Raw genomic sequence first — 6,436 nt, 5'->3', positions numbered from 1 at the left:
TGTCCTGGATGAACATCCGGGCGTCTGAGTAAGTCTTTTTTTACCCATCCGGCTGAACTTGCCGAATGGCCTTCCTTTGCCCAGATTCAGGGAAACGAAGTTTGGATAGGTCGATCATGGGCCCGTCCGCCCCTTTTGGTTTAGGGTGAGGAGTAGGCACACGATCTTTAATATGCTTCTTCCCGGAGGGAGAAGGCTTCTTGGCCGGCTGACCCTTGTTAGTGCCAGCTGACTTACTTATCAGGTCCTTGATATCCCCTTTAAAACTCGTCATGAATTTCATGAGTTCGTCTCTTGTCACGGGGGCAGCTCCTTCCGCCGCCTGGGGTCTCCCAGCCGGCTTGAAGGTTGGGCTGCCAGGACCAGGTTTATCTTCGCCCCGTTCCCTTGTTTCTTTGGAACGGGTGCGTCTTGTTCTATATGACCCGTTTGGGGCCACGTAGGTGTCGACCTCAAAGTCGTCACCACTGTCTTAGTCCGTGTGGACCTCGGTCTCGGCCATAGGCCGTTTGCCCTCAACAGGCGGTATAGATTCCAATGTCATCTCAGAAGTACTCTCCCCACAGACGGCGCCAAATGTTTCGGGGTTTTTGGAGTCCCTCGAGAGAGTTACAATTCCGAGAATGCGCGTCGATCGTCTGTACCTGCAAAACCACAAAAACTCCGGTTGGGTGGAGTTCCGCCTCCGACAATCAAGATAGAACGTTTCCGGATGTATTAAAGTGTGGAATGTAAAGGTTTTTCTCTTTGATTCAGAGAGAATTCAGCAATTAATATTGCTCGGTTTTTTGTGTTTGTATTTATGAATATGTAATAAATGAGGATTTTCCTCTATTTATAGTGGAAGGGATCAGTTCCCCTTTTATGGTTAAGGTGCCACGTGTCAGTAGAGGATTGGATCCCTTTGGGCCTCTCTGAGACTGACACGTGTCAGCATACCATTGGGCCACGTGGACAGCAATTACCAAGGATGATATTTTTTATTATGTTGATATTTTGCCTGATGTTTAAGCTTCTTACTCCTACTAATAATACATGCATACATCTATTAATACTAATCTTAGACTTAGCAATTAAGTTTTTTGAATCGGGTAAAGGTTAAGTCATTTCGGATCTGGGTCAAATTCAAGTCAATTGATTATCGGGTCGGGTCATTTTGAGTGTTGGGTCAACGAACGGATAATTGGGTTGGGTTGGTATTTTGCCTGATGTATAAGCTCCTTACTCCTATTAGTATTGATAGATGTATACATGTATATATTATTAGTATCAATATTAATCTACGACTTGGCAATCAGGTTGTGTAATTTGAGTTAGGTACATGTTGGGTTATTTTGGATCGGGTCAAGTTCAAGTCAACTAATAGTCAGATCGGTCATTTCATGTTTTGGGTCAACGGATAATTGTGTTGGGTATAGGGTTGAGACTTTGGTTTGGGTCATGTTCAAGCAAGATTGGTAATTCAATTAGGCTGTGACTTTGACTAAGAATGGATCAATAAATTTAGTATTGTTAGTGTTTTTTATTTTTTATTTTTATTTTTTTTTGGTGAGGAAATATACGTATTTTAATAGCATAAATACAAGTAGTAAGTATTTTATACAAGTATATAATAAATATCAATTATATTTATCAATATATTTTAATTAAATCAAGTAGTTGAATTTATTTTATTACAATGATTTTATTTGTTAGAATATTCTAGAATATAATACTAAATAATATGATCACTAAAATTTAAGGGAATAAGATGATCATTTTATTAAGTGAATATTCTAGTAAAGGTTTTAAATCAAGCAGATTATTTGATGGTAGAAGATCTTTTTAAGTTTCCTAAAACATTTATTTTGCAAGGATTTTTGCCTTAATTCTATTTTCAACTTATGTAAACTAAATAAGCTTGGGAGAAAGATAAGGAATTTTTATGACACGCATGACTAAATGGCAGTGGTATATAAATCCCTTTAGTCATAAATTTTCAAAGTTTGTCGAATTTCAAAATAAACTAAGCATTTTATTGTTTTTGAGTTTTGGAGAGACAAAAAAATAGAAGAAGAAGATGAAGGTAGCCAACCACCACAGCCACGAAGGGCAGCCAACACAAGTTGTCGTCGACCACCAGGTCTTGGATGGCTGTCGTTGCTGCCACCAGTTGCGGTGGGGCTGGTGGCCGAACACTATTCAAAAAAAAATTCTTTTCTTTCTTTCTTTCTTTTTTTACTCTTCTTCTTTCTAATTCAAATTCATACTTTTTTTTTTATCAATATAATTTCAAAGTTCATAATTTTAATTTTCAGATTTAAATTCATGAAGATTAGTTAAAATCTAGGGAAATTCTCTTTGGTGCTCTTAAGTTTTTTATTTTTCTCAATGGTAAATAACAAAACATCAAATTTTCTTTGGTAATCGACTAAAATTATTATTTTAAAAATTATCTTTTTTTAAAAAAAAAACATCATCCCCTTCCCCACCACGCCCAGCCGCCTCCCTGCATTGGCCGTCCCGCCCTGACCCCCCTCCATCGGTGACGACACCAACCCCCCCTCCCCTGTCGCGTCGCCACTCCCCTTTCTTCATTCCCCTTGAATCACCAACCCCTTTCCCGAAACCCCCCTTAGAAAAAAAAGCAAAGATTCTGAGATTCATAGACATAGTCTATCATATTATGTGACAAATCACCTCCCCACATATCCAAACCTTCAACCTTTTGATCCCTTACCCTGGCGCTATATCTAAACTTTGCACGGCGACATTAGAATAATTGATTACTTTACTTTTTACCCGAAAAGTGGTTGCAATCAAGCTAATTCTCGACCCCTTCTCCAATTTAACTCGTGCTGTTTTTGTACCCAGTTGTATCTTTGAAATTCAATCACTAGTTGTCCTTCAATTGGGTGGATGCCTTCACTGTAAATTGCATGAATTCACAAGGGCAATAATTAGTCTTCCTAATCTGAAGAAGCTTGAATTGGGGGAGGGAGGGGGGGGGGGGATTTCATGGGGGAGGGAGGGTGGTTCGTTATTGTTTTAGGGGAAAGGGGAAGGGTTTAGGCGTGACGATCAGCGTAGGGGGGCTGGTGGATTGGCTGGGTGGGGGAGCTGAGGGGGTGATGGACTGATGGGGTTTTTTAAAAAGAAAATTATTTTAAAAATAATTTAATTATTAAAAAAAAAAATAAAAAAAACTAACCCTAGTTAAAAAATTTAATCAAAATTTATCATTAATGATATAGTTAGTTTATATTATTAATTTTTTATTAGCAAAGATAATTAGAATTTTTGTTGTTCGTCATTGAGAAAAATAAAAAACTGATGAGCACCAATGAGAATTTCCCTAAAATCTATCATGTAATTATTTAAATGGGTTTTAAGGAGTATTGATGCAGATTAAATTGGTTTTTTGAATTGATTTAAAAAAAGGGTAGTTTTAAAGCTTTATAAATGATATTTTAATTTATTTATAAAGTTGTAATTTTAATTTAGATTATGTAATTATTGATAAGTAGTATTGATTATGGTTATTTATGATTTTTAGAAGAGGAGTTCGTAGAAGACGCGTTCTAAAGTTGCTTTGTGCTTGAATTTTAGATTTGTTAGGCAAGGTATGTCACACATACTCTCACTGTAGGTAGTATGATATTAGGTATATTTATTTTATTGCAAAGTAGTATCATGTTAGGCTTGGAAATTTACATGTGAAGCATATGGGGTCCATGAGAGGCCTAGATTATTTTATGTACTACTTGATGTATGGAATTTATATGAGAAGCATGTTTATATGATGTATGAATTTTAATGCAAGTTAGAAAGCATGTTAGAATTAGTTATATGTATATTATGATTAATTCGTATTATTTTATTAGTATTGTTACACCCAAAGATCAGATTTTTGACTTTTTGTTTGACCTTTTTGACTTTGATCGAATGAAATGGGTTTTAGAGTGAGCAAAAGGTTTCTGGGCTAAACTGGTCAAGACATAAAAGGAACTGGGCCAATATCACATAGAGGCCCAATAAACAAAGGTCGGTTTAGGAGGCAGATGGATGTTTTTAATTTTTGAAGAAGTGCCGTACAACAGTTATGGGAGTCAGCCATAACCGCTCCATTTCGCCTATAAATAGAAGCGCAAGGATCAAAGGAAGACATCAGCAAATCAATCAACAACAAGCATTTCATTTCTCTTAAGCTTTCTTCTTAGCTTTCGTAGTTTCCCTTGGCTTAGTAACCAAGTGATAGTTTAGTTTATCTCTTAACATGTATTAAAGATCGTTAGTCTTCACCAATTGTATGACCATGGAGGTAACCTCTCCTTCAACTTATACAATTGTAGACCTGATTCTATCCTTTACTTCATGGAATGCATTTGTATCTTTTGTCATATGTTTATCTACTCGTTTCTTTGAGCAATCTAACTTGTTTTACTTCTTTTGGGAAAACTTCCTTATTGTTTTTGTTTTTACTTTAGCAAGGTTATCAGTCTTTGAAACCAGTAATTCGAGGGGCAACCTCCTAATACTCTAGAACAAGATAGAGTATTTAACTTGTTGGTAAAGAATAATATTTATCTCAACAAGTTTTTTGGCGACCACATTGGGAGAACATTAAACTAAATCCATTTAACTTTTTTAAGTTAGAAGTTTTTCCAATGGCTCCTAAGCGTTCAGCCGTTCAGCACGTAAAGGAAACACTCACGAAGATGTTAATTCATCTGAACACAATCCTGAGACTATTTTATAGGATCAGCTAGATCTAGAAAATCAACTGCCAACGGAACATATGACACATTTTCTTGAACCATTCGAGCCTTACACACAAAGGCAAGACGAATCAGTTTTAGAAGGAATAGAAGGCGAGTCTCCGACCAAAAACTTACTCAATACAATTTACACTAAATACATGGATATTGTGAAGAGTCTGATGGAAGATCTAAGAGAAAACAACAGAGAGCAGTTTGATAACTACTATTGTGTCATGGTGGAAGAAACCGCGAGATTGGTAATAGTCGAGTTGAGAAACTTTGACTCTATTACCCAACAAGCGGTTACCAGACAGGTAGATAGGATTATTCTAGATATTAATGATACTCTGAATGCTATTAACATGGCATTATCAAAGAGTGTAGCAACCAAAGTAGTTACAAGACTTGAACCTTTAGTGGAGAAACATAACCAACTTCTTTAGAAGTTGATGAATGTTTTAATCGCTTTAGGTAGTGGGATTACTGAAGTAAATCAAAGGGATAACGTCCCTCTAGGATACACTAGAGTAGAGAATATGACAGGATCTCATGCAAATCCGCCCCCTCTATCAGTCCCAAGAAGTATCCCTCCTATTGGTTCTGATGAGGGGTATATGAGTCAAGGGAGAATCAATGGTTTAGGTCCAGGTTATGAGTCAGGCTATAACCATAATGGCTAGGGTCCATCTTCTTCCTTCTTGCCTCCACTGGTTACCACACAACCATTAACCTTTTCAATGGGTAACATACCTCTTTTAAGAGAAGAGATTGGTGTCAATTATGCCAACTATGGTATGGGAAACCTTCTAGATCCCACATGCCATACATAAGCTAGTGCATCTGCACAGAGGGTGTCCTCTCAACCTACTGGCGTGAATGGCCAACAATCTTCCACACAACCTGGGAGTTATAACCAACATCCATATGGATATCCAAATACTATCCACCCAGCACAAGGTTCTTCATGAAATCAGGGTCAGGCTAGTGGTCCATAAGGAGAAAGATATCCAGTGATGTCTCAACCTAATCCTACTACCTTAGGAGGGATATGCGCTAGATATAGGGGTTTCCACAATCCTCAAAGGAACTAACATAACCCTTATCATATGAAAGATACACCAGTTCAACCTAATGGACCAATGCAAGGTCAACCTCCACAAATGAGACATGAACCCCCTGCTCAAGCAAGTGGAGGAAATGATCTAGAGGGCTATGGGTTAGAGCGGCGGATATGCTAGAGAGGAACCTCCAGTCCATATCCTGAGTGGATTGATAGGCTGTATCCATTCCCAAGAGGATTCAAAGTTCCTGAGTTCTCCCCTCTTTTCTCTGGCGATAGTACAATGTTTGCTGAGGAAAACTTGGTTAGATTCAATTCCCACTGTAAAGAGGTGGTGAATAATGAATTCCTTAAGCTTATGATGTTTTCCAATTTTCTTACTAGCACTGCATTTTCTTGGTTCACTCACTTACCACCTAATTTGGTTCAAAGTTGGCAAGATATGCAAACTCAATTTCTTCGCCATTTCACTAGAGTTGAGGTAGGGGTCACTATAGGTGATTTAGCTAAGATAGTGCAGGAGAAAGGCGGTTGTAGGAGATTACATCCACAGATTTAAGAATGCTAAGATTAGATGTCACTTAAATATACCTGAATCAGAGTTTGTGTCTATTGTCCAAAAGGGTTTATCCTTTCC

General features: G+C 37.6%; 1 long non-coding RNA gene across 1 annotated transcript; it reads left to right on the top strand.

Moving 5' to 3' along the window:
* The first annotated feature begins 3,519 nt into the window (after nt 1-3,519).
* Nucleotides 3,520-4,379, top strand: LOC110712128. The gene is made up of 2 exons (XR_002509499.1): nt 3,520-3,602; nt 3,941-4,379. It is a non-coding gene; the product is annotated as an uncharacterized LOC110712128 (long non-coding RNA).
* The last annotated feature ends 2,057 nt before the right edge of the window (nt 4,380-6,436 follow it).

The sequence above is a fragment of the Chenopodium quinoa genome, unplaced genomic scaffold (assembly GCF_001683475.1).
Source record: "Chenopodium quinoa cultivar QQ74 unplaced genomic scaffold, ASM168347v1, whole genome shotgun sequence".
NCBI lineage: Eukaryota > Viridiplantae > Streptophyta > Magnoliopsida > Caryophyllales > Amaranthaceae > Chenopodium > Chenopodium quinoa.
Note: the sequence above shows the minus strand (reverse complement) of the source record. Positions and strands in the feature narration are given on the sequence as shown.